At 39.5% G+C, this 16,110-nt stretch overlaps 1 protein-coding gene across 25 annotated transcripts in view; it reads right to left on the reverse strand.

The window, feature by feature from the left end:
* Positions 1 to 16,110, reverse strand: part of SIPA1L1 (signal induced proliferation associated 1 like 1) — a 385,638-nt gene that overhangs the window by 234,378 nt on the left and 135,150 nt on the right. For all 25 annotated transcript variants that reach the window (XM_045579110.1, XM_045579114.1, XM_045579079.1 and 22 more), the window contains one exon: positions 5,331 to 5,387. The gene's annotated coding sequence lies outside the window, so the exon portion shown is untranslated. The remainder of the gene's footprint in view (positions 1 to 5,330; positions 5,388 to 16,110) is intronic.

A 16,110-nucleotide genomic window follows, 5' to 3' on the forward strand; every position in this document is an offset into this window, starting at 1 on the left:
CCAGGCTATTATGTGAAGTTTTAAGACACAAAAACACAATACTGTTATATTATAAACAGCCAGTTAACAAAGTGTTTGCCTCTGGAGAGCTACCAGAAAAACCAGGAAGGGGGTAGAAAATGAGGAATAAACCTTATAGACTAATTTATTACCTTCTATTAAAAAATTTAATTTTAAAAAAACATATCGCAAGGGCTTTATATGGTTATTAAATGAGTTAGTATTAAAGAATAAGATAGCATAAAGATATCTCTGCAACCACTGCTAAATTAAAAGCTAATCAAATGCAAGAAGACAAACTACCAGAAGCAACTGCAACATCACAAATGAAGCTAGGGGCTTTTTTTGACGAAGAACAGAAGACTGTCAACTTAAATGGCCACATGAGGCTTCAGTAGGTGTAACTAATTATTATTAGTGTGAGCCTGTACACATATTCTTTTTCCCAGGCTAGAAACTTCTCAGTAACTGAAAGAGAACCTGATACAGGAATGTTAAAATTACATTATCATCACTAAACTAAAACAGTCATGCTCCCTTTGACCCCTGGGAATCCTTCCCCACCAGTAGTCTATGTTGATGTAAGAATACAAAATGAAATTTTTAATAAAGGTCAGCTTATCTGTATTTATAAAAGCCTAAGTGACCAAATGACTGAAGCACTGAACGACTGGTTGACCAGTTGATTGGTCGCTATGACGTGCACTTACCACCAGGGGATCAAGAAAGGAGCTGCCCCCTGGTGGTCAGTGTGCTCCCACAGCAGGAACATGGCTCAGCAGACCATTTCTATTCTGGAGGCCCACCAACCACTCACTCCCTCAGTAGGCCTGTAGGTCCAATCACCAGAGAATGGGCTAGTCACTGATGGACCGGCGCCACTGGCATAATCCCAATAGAGCCACCAACTTCCTGGAAGTCAGCCTAGGGCACCTCACTACTTCCTTGCTCTGAAGAGGCTGATGTCCCGTGGCAGGGCTGCACTACACACCTCTTGAATTTTCCTTACCATCAAGTTGCTGGAGACCTCAATATGTGCACATGTGAGCAGTAGCCTATTCATCTCTCCATTATCTTGCTTAAAAATCATTTCCAAAAGAACACAATAAAGCCCTCCTCCCAGGAGTCCCGAGACCCCAAGAACATGGTCTCCTGGACTTCACCATCCTATGGTCTTAATTTTGCATGCATTATTTTGATGAAAGCCACTCAAATAACAGTGTAGATATATACAACTTCCTTTTACATCTAAAATATGCTTCAGTTTGATAAACATTAAATAAAGTCAGGTTTCAAAGTCAAACCTCCACCACTAAGTTTCCCAAACCTTTTGAGAAACATCACTATATCACAAAGAAATGGCAGGTGCAAGCTCTCCACAAGTTTCATCTCTAGGTCCACCTAGTGATCTGGTCCCAGAAGCCAGGTCTTCACAAATGCCTTCACGGAGAGGAGCGCAAAGCTCTACACAATCCCCACCCTGACCTCCACCATATTCACACACACAGTTTGTGTTCTTACTTCTCCATTTTCTGATTCCTTACTTTACACTTTTATCCAAATCACTCTTATTAGCCAAGTTTAAATTAACTAGACAGTCAAGAAAGTGGTCACATGGTAGCATCACGAAAAATCATACTTGTACAAATCCTGGGCTCAGAAAAATGACTTGAGGTATGTACTAAGCAATAAGGCACTCTTCCAATCATGCGTGCTGTTTGCCACTAGAATGAGCTTAAAAGAGGCATCTCTCTATTTGATGTGGTCTGATGCACTCTGAATTTCTGAAGAATGTCAAGATAAGAATTCAGTGAGAATAAACTGTCCTTATGGAAAAGAAGAGGGTATGATGGTATTGGTAAATGTGAAGGGTCATATCTCAATTCTGCAGACTGGTAAAAATGTTTGCTAGGCCAAAAAATTTCAACAATTTTCTTTTTTCAAGAACAAAGAAGGCTTTGCATAATAAATAAGCATCATAAAATAATTCTGAGATGACCTCAAGGCCTGCCAAACTCAATTCAAATTAATCATGAACAAAGATAAAAGGAAAACTCTGCAATCATCCCTTTGCTACTCTAAATATTTAATATTTTCATTATACTTAGCATTTAGTTCATACAATTTCATGTAGTGTTTATCTTAAAAAGTTATCTCCATTTTATCCCCTCAGTGACACCATGAAACTTCAATTTAGGTTGACACAAAGAATCTCACAAGTCTACTCAAGGTAAACATTTGAGTAATATTCTTCCTAGAGTTAATATATTCAAAGTACTATTATTATTTAATTCACTGTCTTTTGTCACTGACACAGCATTTCTTTTATGCTGTAACAAAGACATAGTTAGAATAATGAGGAGAAGAGAGATAGGGTGCACCACGTCAATGGACATGAGAGGGTATAGGTGACCTTACCCTCTCGTGTGCATTTTTAACTGACCTCTGAATCTTCTATCATCATTCTATTGCCTGGTTAGCCAATGGAAGGCATTATGATTATTTATTGTTGTTGTTTTTTAAAGGAAGAAGTTGAGAGTTTAACTTCCTCAATTAAAATCTGAAGCCTTGGTTGCAATAACTAAACTAAAATAACTGAAAATTTTAAATAATATCTCACCTACCTATGAGTACATAATTATCTATATAAGGGGAAACTCCAAAATAAAAATGTAGTACCTGGGAAAATGCTTAACTTAGTTAGAGAACATAATCAATACTTGAGATAACATCATCCTATGTTTCTTGCTGGGTATTTACAAAGAATATAGCAATTTTTAAATTTTTTTAAAGGGAAGAAAAAAAGTGTGCTTTCTTTTCTTTTCTTTTTTTTTTTTAAATATATTTTATTGATTTTTTACAGAGAGGAAGGGAGATAGAGAGCTAGAAACGTCGATGAGAGAGAAATATCGACCAGCTGCCTCCTGCACACCCCCCACAGGGGATGTGCCCACAACCAAAGTACATGCCCTTGACCGGAATCGAACCTGGGACCTCTCAGTCCACAGACCGACGCTCTACTGCTGAGCCAAACCGGTTTCGGCTTGTGCTTTCTTAATTCACTTTTATAATTCTAGAACAATACTACTAAAAATAAGTAAAATATATATAAGAATGACAGACTTAATAAGATACACATATAGAGCTACCTATAAAACACAAGGTTTTGTGGGTTGGGTTTTGGTGTCAGAGTTGTTTTGGGTTTTTGTTTTCTTTCAGAGGAAGGGAATTGTTTAGGTATCCCTTATGTGGAGAGCACGACCAATTAGCAGGCCAAGAAAGAGTCAGGCCAGCAGAAGGTCTAGAAAACTGTTCAATGGCCTCCCTCATCTGTTGTCTGAGTAGACCTGAGAAAGTATGAATGCCTAAGAGAAAAATCTCCTACCCAACCTGCAGTACCAGCCTCGTCAGATATTACTGCCATTAAACAAAAAACGAGTTAAGTCTCAAGTTATTAAGCTAAGCAACTAATTCAAAAGAAAAGGTGTAGCAGCTTAAACAACCTTGGCTTTGTAATAAAGCTAAAACTTAACACCTGTACTAAAAACTGTCACACTCAAGTATATCAACCAGGAGTTATTTATTCAAAAGTGTTTAAAGTATCATAAGCCATACAGAGTTAGCACTGAAGGTGCACATTTCTACACAATTCTCAGGAGGGGGGAAAAAAATCTTGAAAACAACTTATATGACTGAGGTGGAAACCATTGGGCACTCCATAATATTCCGATTTTTCTTCTCTCATGAAGTACCTGAGCTACAGCTACCTTCATGGAGCATATCTGGCAGGCTGCTGCTCACCACTAAGGAATTCTTGATGGTTAAAAAGATGCTACATTCCCAAAGACACATTTTCATTTGTGTTGCTAATAAAAAACATGGACTCTTCATGGATAAAAATTACAGAGACCTAAAATTCTTTCTCAGATTCCACCTCTATTAAAAAAGAATGTCGCTGGGACTCGTCAAGTAATTGTCAGAAGCAAAGTGTCCTCGTGTAGTTTAAAAAACATCTTCAGAATTAATCATTCCCCAATTTCTCTTACTGAAATTCAAGAAGGTCAGAAATAGCAAGCCACTTTGAAAGCAGTGCTCCATTCACCCAGCGAACTTCAGGAAAGAAGCCCTAAGCTCTGAGCAAAGGTGGTAGGGGGTGCGGTGCTCAGATAACCTTGACCACCCTGGCAGGATGCAGGGCTCCAGAGGAGCTGACTCCTCAGGCAACTGGCTTCTGCTCCTGACAAAGCAGAAAAGAAAAAACCCAATTCCTTTGTTTCAGCATCTGGCTGATGTGAAGGTTAAGTACAAAGAAAGAAAATCAAAGAAACCTACACAACTCAAACCACTTGTTTTATCTGAATTTACGAGTTGAGCATATTATAGCATTTTCAGCCTACAAAAAAAAATCTCTTTCAATCAAAGTAAGCTATTATTCTTCTCAATGAGAATACCCTTTTAAACTGATAAAAAAAAATATCTGAGGAATGTCCACTAAAACATTAGAATAGGCCTAGGACAGTACTGGGTTTCTACCTAGCAGTACCCAAGTGCAATGACTATAAGATCAAAGGTAAATGTCAGTCAAACAGTAGATCATCCAACCATCTCTCAATTTTTCAGGATAAGCTTGGTATTCCAAACTAATGTATCAGGGTTAACAGGATTCATATGTAGAACATGAGGTGAGGTATAAATTCCAATCACAATTTAAGAAACACAGGTTTTTTTAAATGCATTTACTATGCAGCAGAAACATAAATATGAACAAAAAACCTTCACATTATTAATTTAAGTAGCCAGAAAAATATCTGAACCATCCTATATAATAAAAGCCTAATATGCTAAGTGTCCGATCGTCCCATTGGCCATGATATGCTAAGCCCGCTCAATTGCTCACTATGCTGTACACTGACCACCAGGGGGCAGATGCTCCAACCAGTAGGTTAGCTTGCTGCTGGGGTCCAGCCAATGGGGACACACCCTGGAGTCCTCCCACATCCCCTCCCCAGTTAGCCAATCTCCCATGTCCTTCCCTCTCGCAATCTGGGCTAAGGGACCCACTCCCTTCCCCCCTACCCTGAGTGCATGAATTTCATGCACTGTGCCTCTGGTTTTATCTATGAAGATGGAGACAGGCGTTTCCTCTCTTCTCTCTGTTCATTTCTGCCTTTCAGAAATAAAACAATTAAAGGAGGAAAAACCAATGGGAAAAAATAGGATCCACATTTACCAAATCAAATTTTGCTATAAGCAGCTGACATTCTACAAATTAACACTTGAGTGACATTCCCTTCCTCCAACAGGACTTAGTGAATAATCCACCAACTCACCCTTTTCCACTTCCAAGTTCTGGCCTTTGAGTCCAACTTGAGGTATTCTCTCAAAACCTAGATTAAAATAATTATAAAGTTTAGTATAACAAGGTTCTTCTCAACGTTTGAAAAACAAACAATAGTACCTCATAGGAATAAAAGGAGGAAAATCACTACTACAAATAAAATCATAATTGCAAAATGTACTTTATCTCTAAAACCCTCTTTTATTTGTAAACTCTCTATGTACAGTTCAACACATTCAAATTTAAGTCAACTAATAACCACTCCCACTTAAACAACAAATTCTTAAACCTGGCTATTCAGTATCTACACAAATGGGAAGAAACCCAAGAACCTGTAGGAGTAAGAACCTCGCCCAATTAGGTGACTTTGATGTAGTTAGTCCATCATCTGCGTATGGCAACCACAATTCCAGACCAGTGGTTCTCAATAGAGGGCAACCCAGGGGACATTTTGAAATGCCAGGACATTTGTGGTAATCACAACAAAAGGAGGAGATATGCTACTGGCATTTAAAGGGTAGAAGCCAGGAATGCTGCCAACCACCCCACAATGCACAGCACAGCCCCCCACTACAAACAATTATCCAGCCCAAAATGTCAATAATCATAAGGTTGAGAAACTCTGTTCCAAAGCAGCCAGCCATCATGATTACTGATAAATCCTACAGTTCTCACACTGGTCACTTCAGATAGGTTTATAAGCTATAGTCATAAGCATCTCCTGTGACTGCTAAGCTTATTATTAGTTCAAAGAATGCACAAACGTGGCCAATATTAATAATTTAAAATACATGTACTATTCTAAAACTATTAAAATAAACCAGACTATGCATGTCCATCAGAGCTTTCAAGAAACCAGTTTTTAAATTTTTGCTGAGGTGTATAAGAGATCAACCGAAGGACTTATATGGATGCATATAAGTATAACCAATTGACACAAAACTCTGGGGGGTGGGGGCATGTATGGGAGTGTGTGTGAGGGGGAGGGGGGGCAATGGGAAGATATGTACACATATAATAATTTAATTTTAAAGAATTGCTGAGGTGAAACAGTATTTCAAATTACAGTAACTTCCAAACCCTGTTCCCAAATGTATGAAACAGAAGTTAAGAGTAAGAAGAATAAGACCTTGGTCTCCCTTACAGATACCCCCAACTGCCTTCCCCTGCCAGCATGGTCGCCTCCAACTGCCTTCCCTCCATGCCAGCCCAGTTACACCTAACTGCACTCCTCTGCAGGCCGGGTTGCCCTCAACTGCCCTCCCCTGCCAGCCTGGTCACCCCCTATTACTCTCCCCTGCCAGCCAATTTGTGGTGGCCATCTTTGACCACATAGGGAGCAGCCATCTTGTGTGAGGGTGGGAGGGTCAATTTTCATATTACCTCTTTATTACATAGAATTTCTTGCTCTGAATCTCAAATGCTATAAAGAAACCATCCAAATCAAACTCAAGCCCCAGCCCCAGGCAAAGAATACCTGAATGGGTGGTGGGTATTATAGCAGTCTAGAAAGAATCTGGGGCAGAAACAGGGCTCCAATCTGGAGCTCCCTCCTGGCCCTCGGGCCTTTTGTACTAACTAAATCATTAGGAAGCTCTACTGAATGACATGCTATGTTCCAAAGGAAAGGCTAACATACACCTAAATTCAGATGCCTGTTAAAGCAGTGTAGAGCCATCACACCTCCACTACAGAAAGGAGACAATTGGCAAAGGCAGCCTCATGCAAAAGCCAGGAAAATAATGACCTGGTCCAAGACGACTTTTTAATGTCCATCAATGACTAAGAGAACCAAACAAGCAAAGAAAGGATAGGGCCTTTAGACCCTGCTTTCTTTCTACACACATACACACACACACACACACACACACACACACACGCCCAAAAATTACTAAGAAGGTTGAGAAATATTAGTGCACGTTATGAAATTTAACCCCTTCCACCATTTTTCTACATTTACATTGATCTTTAAATAAAAACTCATCATAAAATTTCAAAACATAAACACTTCATTCCCCCCCCCCCCCCCCAGCAGTAAAATATATTCTGTTCCAAAAAAGAAAGGTTGCTCAATTTCCTGTCAAAAGCAATCTGGAGAAGGCCACCTACACTGTAAAAGCAGCAAGAGAGAAAAATAAAATGCTGAAGAAAAGCCTGTATGTGTGGGTGTATACTAAGTGCAATGTAACTGCTGCTCTCGGTTTTTAAAAGCTTTATTCCTTGAGCCTTCTGAGAAATATGGGAATTGGTGTAACTGCTACGGAGAAGTTTGTCCTCCAGCCTATTTAAGGAAAACCAGTCCTCTGATGGACTTTAGTTCTACCAAAGAAAAGAAGGTAGGGGGTGGGAATGAGCAATTCAAGGCCTGTAATCCATGATTTTCTATACTGAGGGGGAAAGAGAGATTCTACCAACCAGACAACTGACAAGTGCTATTCTCAGAAAGAGAAGGCTGCTGTGACAGTTCATCTACTCCCCACAGCTACCCTCCTCCCTTTCCAATTCACACACACTTTTAGAATAGGACCAGTTTGGTCCCAATATGCTTAATTCTAAAACTGTGGGGCTAACCATTCACAAACACAGACATGAGCTGACTAGATATGAATTAGTACAGCACCACATTTGCCACTCTACCAAATTCCCCTTACCCTGCTGATAATTTGTGAAAACTCTGCATTCTAAGACAGCAATCAACCAGCTCAACACCTTTTACTAAAAACCTATTGAAACATGCTCAGTTCGGGGATAGAAGCAGTGTGGTGAAAAAAGAAAGCTTAAACAGCTCACCACCAGTGAATAGAGGAGAAAAGAATAGCATAACAAAGTAAGGTCAAATGCAGCATTATCACAGAACTGCATCTCAGTAAAATGCCATCTTTCTGTAAACCAGACTTTCCCACTGAAAGAAGTAATTTGCTGCAAAAGCCAAACACAGGTAATGGGAAATAGAGAATGGGCAAGGAAAATAATGTATTAATAAGGTGATGGGGAATATCTAGAAGGAAAATAGCAAAAGACAATATACAACAGGAAGCCACAATGACAGGGCAGTTAAAAGTCAAGACAACTCAGACAAGCAAACCCCTTAAAATGGTTTGATTGATAAGCAAAAGAATTTAAAGTACTAATCAACTAACAGAATAGGGGGTCCAGGAGGTGTCTTATTTAATAATCTCAGATCTAACTACAAAAAAAAGACATTGCCGGTGTGGCTGAGCATCAACAGATGAACCAGGAGGTCAGGGTTCCATTCCAGGTCAGGACATATGCCCAGACTGTGGGCTCGATGCCCAGTGGGAGATGTGCAGGAAGCAGCAGATAGGTGATTCTCTCTCACCATTAATGTTTCTATCCCTCCCTCTCCCTTCCTCTCTGAAATCAATAAAAATATATTTTTAAAAAGGAGTTGCAAGACTAGGACATACAACTTGATTTCCCTGAATCAGTTGAGAGTAAGTAGCCAATATAATGGTCTATCACCCCTACAGAGTTTACTGAGTAACTTCTATACACAAGGATACTCTCCTACAAAGCTACAATTATGACCATCAAATTTCAGAAATTAACTGTGATACAGTACCATCATCTAATCCACAGACCAGATTTGCCTTTCTTCAGTTATCCCAATGATGTCCATTTTTTTAAAATATATTTTATTGATTTTTCACAGAGAGGAAGAGAGAGAGATAGAGAGTTAGAAACATCGATGAGAGAGAGTCATCGACCAGCTGCCTCTTGCACACCCCCTACTGGGGATGTGCCCGCAACCAAGGTACATGCCCTTGACCGGAATCGAACCCGGGACCTTTCAGTCCGCAAGCCGACGCTCTATCCATTGAGCCAAACTGGTGCCGGCTGATGTCCATTTTTTATAAAAGGATCCAACCCAGGATCTCACGTGGCACTTAGCATTCATAGCTTATTGGTCTATTTCAATAAAGAATTCTTAGACTTCCTTAACTTTCAAATCTTGACCATTTTGAAGATTCCAGGTCAGATTTGTAGAATGTTCCTTAATTAGAGTTTATCTGATACTTTCATATGATTAGAGTCAAGCTATGAATTTTCAACAGGAAGAGCTCCTCTCAATGTATTCTATCAGGTGCTGTTGAAACCAGCATCTGGCATTAAAAAGACAAAAGAAGTTATCCTGAGGAATTCTGAAAAAATAAAACACACTGGATAACTTAATAGGCACTTGTTTCTCTAATCCTACCTATTAAGCTTACATGATCACAAGACAAGCAGTAATTACCCTTAAAAGTTAAGGGAAAATAGCCCAGTTTTAAAAGAAATTTAAAATCTAAAAAAGAAATAAGAAAAACAAATGTATTTGTTAACATCCACAAAAAAAAAGAAAGAAAACTCTGAAACGTATTAGATTTTCATTGTAAACTCCCAGATAATGAATTTTGGGTAAAGATCAATACAGCTATTTGAAAAATAAATCTTCCCAGGCTAATGTAATTTTCTTGTTATTAAGACAACCCACTTAACAAGGGACTGCAAGACTTGTATTTTTTAACTTTAATGTATTTGACAACTCATGAAGACACAAGAAAAATGTCCTTCCCAGGAAAGTGCATACCCAATGGTTCTGAGGCCCCAAGCTGTAGAAACCACTTCTTCTTTGTCCTGCAATTTGATGCATAAAAATTCTACATAGACAGAGAGTGGCAAGCAAATAAAGTGGCTAAGAGAAGTCTGTATGGTGATGACAAAAGCGGTCATTCATTTTACAGGCTTCTTATCTTCATCTTGAGGCTTCTTCAACTCCGTTAAAGACACCTCATCTACTCCTTAACTTGAGCCAAAAATTTAGGATTCATCCCCATTCCTTTCTTTCTCACCCCTTTTTCATTCTGTCAAGATGTAAATTTTACTTCCTGAAGACTTTGAATCCTCTCCATCTCTCCGCTGTCACCACCTTAGTCCAAGTCACAGTTCTCTCTCAACTAGACAGCTGCCCCAGATTCCTCATTAGTCTCCTTTCTCCCCGTGATCATTTTTACAGAGTACTCAGACTGACTTTTTAAAAGGTTTACCTCTCGAAATGGCACTCTTCTAGAACAGATAGTCCTAATCGCCCACAGGAAGGCACAGGCTCTTGTGACAATTTACAAAGGGTGCCACCTACTCTTCACACCAGAAAAATCACTTGGGGATTAAAGTGACAAGAGGATATATTCATGGCAAGCTTGTTGCCTAAAACAGTAAACAGATCTTTAGAAAGTGAGTTATTCTCACTGGAAGAACCCGAAGCCCCATGTGTATGGTGCTCCTGACTCCACGGGCACAGGCACGAGGTGGAAACTGCCATCACACACAGGAAACAGATGAGGGGGATAATGCAACTAGATAATCAACTGCCTCCCTCTTCCCTTCACTAGAATTTAAGAAACACCCAGATAACCTGTTAACCGGGGAGTTCCCTTTTTAATGACGCAACCTGCAATGAGCACATGCGTACTCTTTCACTAGGACGTGTCAGTACGTCACGCCCAAAGGACGTAATTTCATATTATTTTTTATTTATTTATACTTAATGAAAATAAATGAAATATATATATATATTTTCATTTATTTATATATATAAAGCACAAAAGAAAATACAGAATTACCAAAAAAATAGAAAATACAGACAAAAAAAAATGGACATGTTGAATTAAAAAATTATAAATTTTACAAACAATGATAAAGATTACAAAAAATAGCCGAAACCGGTTTGGCTCAGTGGATAGAGCGTCGGCCTTCGGACCTAAAGGTTCCGGGTTCGATTCTGGTCAAGGGCATGTACCTTGGTTGCTGGCACATCCCCAGAGGCAGCTGATTGATGTTTCTCTCTCATCTCATCGATATTTCTAACTCTCTATCCCTCCCCTTTCCTTCCTCTCTGTAAAAAATCAATAAAATGTTAAAAAAAAAAAAAAAAAGATTACAAAAAATATATACCGTCCCTCTCGGGGTGCAATATTTCAAGGACGCATTCATACGTCCTACCCATTCCCGATATTGTTTAACGTTTGACGTATTTATAGGTCCCGCTCGGTTAACAGGTTAATTAATAAGGAAACAAACTAGAAATGCAGTTCATAGCTGAAGCAGGACCTGAATACACATCAAGGAACATATTATGAGCATCACAAAGTGGTTATACCTAAACGACAAAAAAATTTCAGCTGACAAAAATAATTTCCTTATTCTCAGAAATAAGTGTTATACTTGTCCCAGCCTCAATTAAAACTGAGATCCACCTATACCCTAACAAGTAAGATCTTAATGGAAATACAATTATTTGCTGTGTTCAAAAACAAGTATTTGCTTTGATCCAAACCCTTCTTAAACATCAACAGGATATAAAGTCTCTGAGCACAAAGCTGCAGAATTCTGAAGATCATAAAGGCATATAGACTCTCCCTTCAAAAGTTTACTATCTTATACATGGGGAAAGATATGAAAAATAGCAATAATACAAACCAGAGTGTTGGTAGGTTCAATTTCAGGGATGGCAAAGAACACAAAGGTTAGAAGACATACTCAGTGGAATCAAGGAAGAACCACGAATAAGTTTCCAAAGAGCAAGGAAGAGAACAGAGGAAAAGCATTTCAGGGGAGGAAACAGAACATAGACAGAAAAGGCTGCTGTGCACACAGTGTTTGAGTAAACAGTGTACACACCATGGAAACCATTTAAATATCAAATATACAAAGGAGCACTTGAACTCTAAAGGCTGCATGGAAATTTTCCCTGAGAGCCACAGGAGATGAATTGGTTTTCCTCTCCATTCAATGTCTGTCGAATAGCTTTGGCCTTGCCCTTTGTAAAGCCAGGCAGCCAGATGCCTACCTCAGTATCATTTCTGGCATCCCTGGACTTGTGTGGGATCAATCACCACACAATTACAAAGATGACCACTAAAACTCCATTCTAACAGCGTCAGTTGTCAGCACATGGCCTAACAATGGGACTTACTATTGTAGTGTAGGTCATCACTATCAAAGGGAAGTATTCGGGTGAAACTAGGACTTATAATGTGATTAGGCAGCTGATGTATAAATGAGCATTTTTTAAAACCTATGGTGATGCGAAAGCCTTGTGAAGCTTTGTGGTCATCTTCATTATACAAGGAGAGGTAGGCTAGCAGAGTGAGTGAGGAAGTGTGTGTGTGGAGGGGGGTTTCCTACAATTTTATTGATACTAGAGGCCCAGTGCATGAAATTCATGCATAGGAGAAGGGGGTGTCTTTCAGCCTGCCTGCACCTTCTCACAATCCAGGACCCCTCAGGTAGGCTCCCTAGGCCTGGCCAGTGATCCAGGGCTTTCCTTCCTCTGGCTGCCAGTAGCTGGCCCCACCCCCGTCACTGCCACTGCTTCCCATCTGTGCGGTGCTGCCCCCTGGACCCCTGCCACTGGTTGTCTCCCTCTGCAGGTGACAGGCGTGGGCTGCGATCACTTGGCTGCAGCCCTCCTTTCCTCCAATCGATCGATCACCCTGCTGGCCAGTGGCGTAGGCCTCCCTCTGAGGGGCAATCATGAAGTGATGGCAGGGCCTCCCCGACCAATCACATAGCACTCGCCTTGACTGGCCTGGCGCTACTTCGTGTCATAGCACGGTCGTCTGGACAACCTTCCGGATGTGGTCGTTCTGTTCGGTCATTCGATCAATATGCATATTATACTTTCATCATTATAGATCATTAGCTATATAGCATAGCATTAGTTCAAAATATACAACATAATGATTTGATATGTATATATTGGGAAATAATTACCACAGTAAGTTTAGTTAACATCCATCTCCTCACATGTTCCAAATAAGTATTTCTTATTGTAAAATAAAATACTATAATTCTAATGATGAACTTGAAGTTAACTTTATATACAAAAAATAGTTCAGAACTTTCAAATACTGCCTAAATTGGAAAATAGCTTTCAACACATTAGTATAAAGAACTGCAATTAAATTTTAGGTATTTTATTCCATTTAGGCCATATGCCTTTCAAGAAAAAAATATTCTGCCGAGACCAGTTTGGCTCAATGGATGGAGCGTCGGCTTGGGGACTGAAGGGTCCCGGGTTCGATTCCGGTCAAGGGCATGTAAGGTGGTTGCGGGCGTGTCCCCAGTGGGGGGGGGGGGTGCAAGAGGCAGCTAATCGATGATTCTCTCTCATCGATGTTTCTAACTCTCTGTCTCTCTCCCTTCCTCTCTGTACAAAATAAATAAATATATATATATATATATATAAAAAAAAAGAAAAAATATTCTATGTGAGAATTTTTCACACCTTGTAAAGCAAAATGAAAACACTGCTACCTTAGATGACAGAATTGCTTCAGCATGTACTAGCATAAGATATTCAAACAAAATGAAATTGTGGCTTTTATAAATTACGTTTATTGGAGTGACATTGGTCAACATGAACATATAGGTTCCAGGGTTTCTATGTTACATTATCTGTATATTGCACAGTATGTCCACCACCCAACAGCAAATCTCCTGTCAGAAATGGTGAGTGTTACATTTATAAGGCTACCTGAACAACAAGAAAGTGTGAATACCCAATGCCAGCACAGCATCCTAACAATCCCACTGCAAAGAAAGTAGCACACTGACTGGAACCACCTGGAAGGGCAAGGAGAAGGTGAGGGATTGGTGCTGAAAGGCTGGAACCATTCCACAGTTTAAACAACATGCTAAGGAGATTATACTACAGGCAACAAGGAGCCACTAAAGATGTACTAGGTATTGTCACAATCAGAACCAAATATGTGTGGGCCTGCGTGCGCGCACGCACGCACACACTCTATTTCCCCTGAAAGAATTCAACAGTGACATGGAAGAGAGCCTGAAGGAGGAAAGGCACTGAATAAAGTGCTGGTAACAAGGTTGCTGCTATTTTGTAGGCCAGAAAATGGGGCTGAACCAGAAGAATGGGAACAGAGAAAGGAATGAATTAAGAGAGACTTGGAGATAAAACTGACACCATTTGGAAAATAATCTAATGTGGTGATTGTGGTAATTAGAAAAACAGAACTCAAACAAATCACAATCTCTATGGTGACAAACTGGAGCATATGGGGCTGATGGTATCCAAATGAGGAACTGCTCACTATTCTCAAAATTAACATTTTTATCAAGGTTACATTTAACTGATTTTCAAGATTATGACTATCTTCAATATTCTGAAATCATCCGTTAGCCACACAGAAACCTATTCTAGAAAGAGACTCAACTCTAAATGCACATTTAGAAAAGTATCACTTCACATGAAAGATCTATCTGTAAATAATTGAGATTTATCAAAAGATACAAGATATTCTGTAAAAGAAACTTCCAAAAATGGGATGAACTCAAGTTTCTCCAAAATGAATAGCATTTGATCAATGAATCCTATATATTAAAGAGATAATGTGTAAATTGACCCTCCTACCTTCACAAGGTGGCTGCCTATGACCAGGTTGGCAGGGGGGTTAGTGAGGGACGACCAAATGATTGAACAAGCAGGCTGTATGGGGCAACCAGGCTGGGGGGGAAGGAGGGCAGTTAGGGGTGACCAGGCCGGCATGGAAGGGGTAGTTGGGAGCAATCAGGCTGGCAGGCAAGTGAGTCATTAGGAGCCGCAGTCCAGGACTGTGAGAGGGCTGTCCGACTGCCAGTTTAAGCCCAATCCCTGGAAGTTTCCCGATTGGAGCGGGTCCTGGATTGGAGAAGGTGTAGGCTGGACTAAGAGGACCTCCCCTACTGGTGCATGGATTTTGTGCACTGGACCTCTAGTTTATGTCATAATAGAACATGTTACATGTTCTACTTAATAAGTTTTAGCATTAACTCATTTACATCACTTTAAAATATAGTAAACTTTTTAAAATGATACATGTAGTATAATATATGGTAAAGTATTAACAATACTACTCAAAACAATACAAAAGTTTATGTACATTATGTATTAATAGTTAATGCCTAATTCAAGAGCTAAAATGGTAATATTTTCATAAAAAAATTATACCATTTTTATACCACCTTCCTTATTCCACCCACCCACCCTCAACAACCGCAGATTTTCTGAGGAATACTTGACAACTAAAACTGTAGAATATTTAAAGTGTACAAATTGATGATTTGATATACAGGGTGGGGCAAAAGGAGGTTTACAGTTGTGGGTATGTGAAGTTTAATTTATTCTTGAATTATAATTTATTAATTATTACATTCACAATTATTTTATTTTCCATACAAACAACTGTGAAAGTCTACTTTTGCCATACCCTGTAAATACACATTGTGAAAGAATTCCCCCCATTAAGTTAATTACCATATCCATCATCTCACATATTTACCTTTGGGGGGATTTAAGTCATACACCCGTAGAAAACTTTAATTATGCAATACAGTGTCATCAACTATAATCACCACATTGTACATTAGATCCTCAGATCATCTTATAACTGAAAGTTTGTATCCCAGGCTGCCTGTTATTACTCAAAATCAGGGTAACTGACCACTCCAACCAAGTCTCTTTGTGGGACATGGTGCTTCCAAAGATGAACTGACTAATCTTAAACTGCGAAGAACACAGAAACGCAAGTCAGCGATTCAAAGAACAACCATAAACGAACAAACGGGACAATCATTGGCCAGGAGCATAAATACTAGGTAAAAATGGGTGGGCAAAAGAAGCTAACACTTGTTGAGGGCCTCCTATAAGTCTGGTTCTGGATTAAGAAATCCAGCCCCTCTATCCTCACTCTAATGAGTGAGTCTTTGGA

The sequence above is a fragment of the Pipistrellus kuhlii genome, unplaced genomic scaffold (assembly GCF_014108245.1).
Source record: "Pipistrellus kuhlii isolate mPipKuh1 unplaced genomic scaffold, mPipKuh1.p scaffold_m20_p_1, whole genome shotgun sequence".
Classification (NCBI taxonomy): Eukaryota; Metazoa; Chordata; class Mammalia; order Chiroptera; family Vespertilionidae; genus Pipistrellus; species Pipistrellus kuhlii.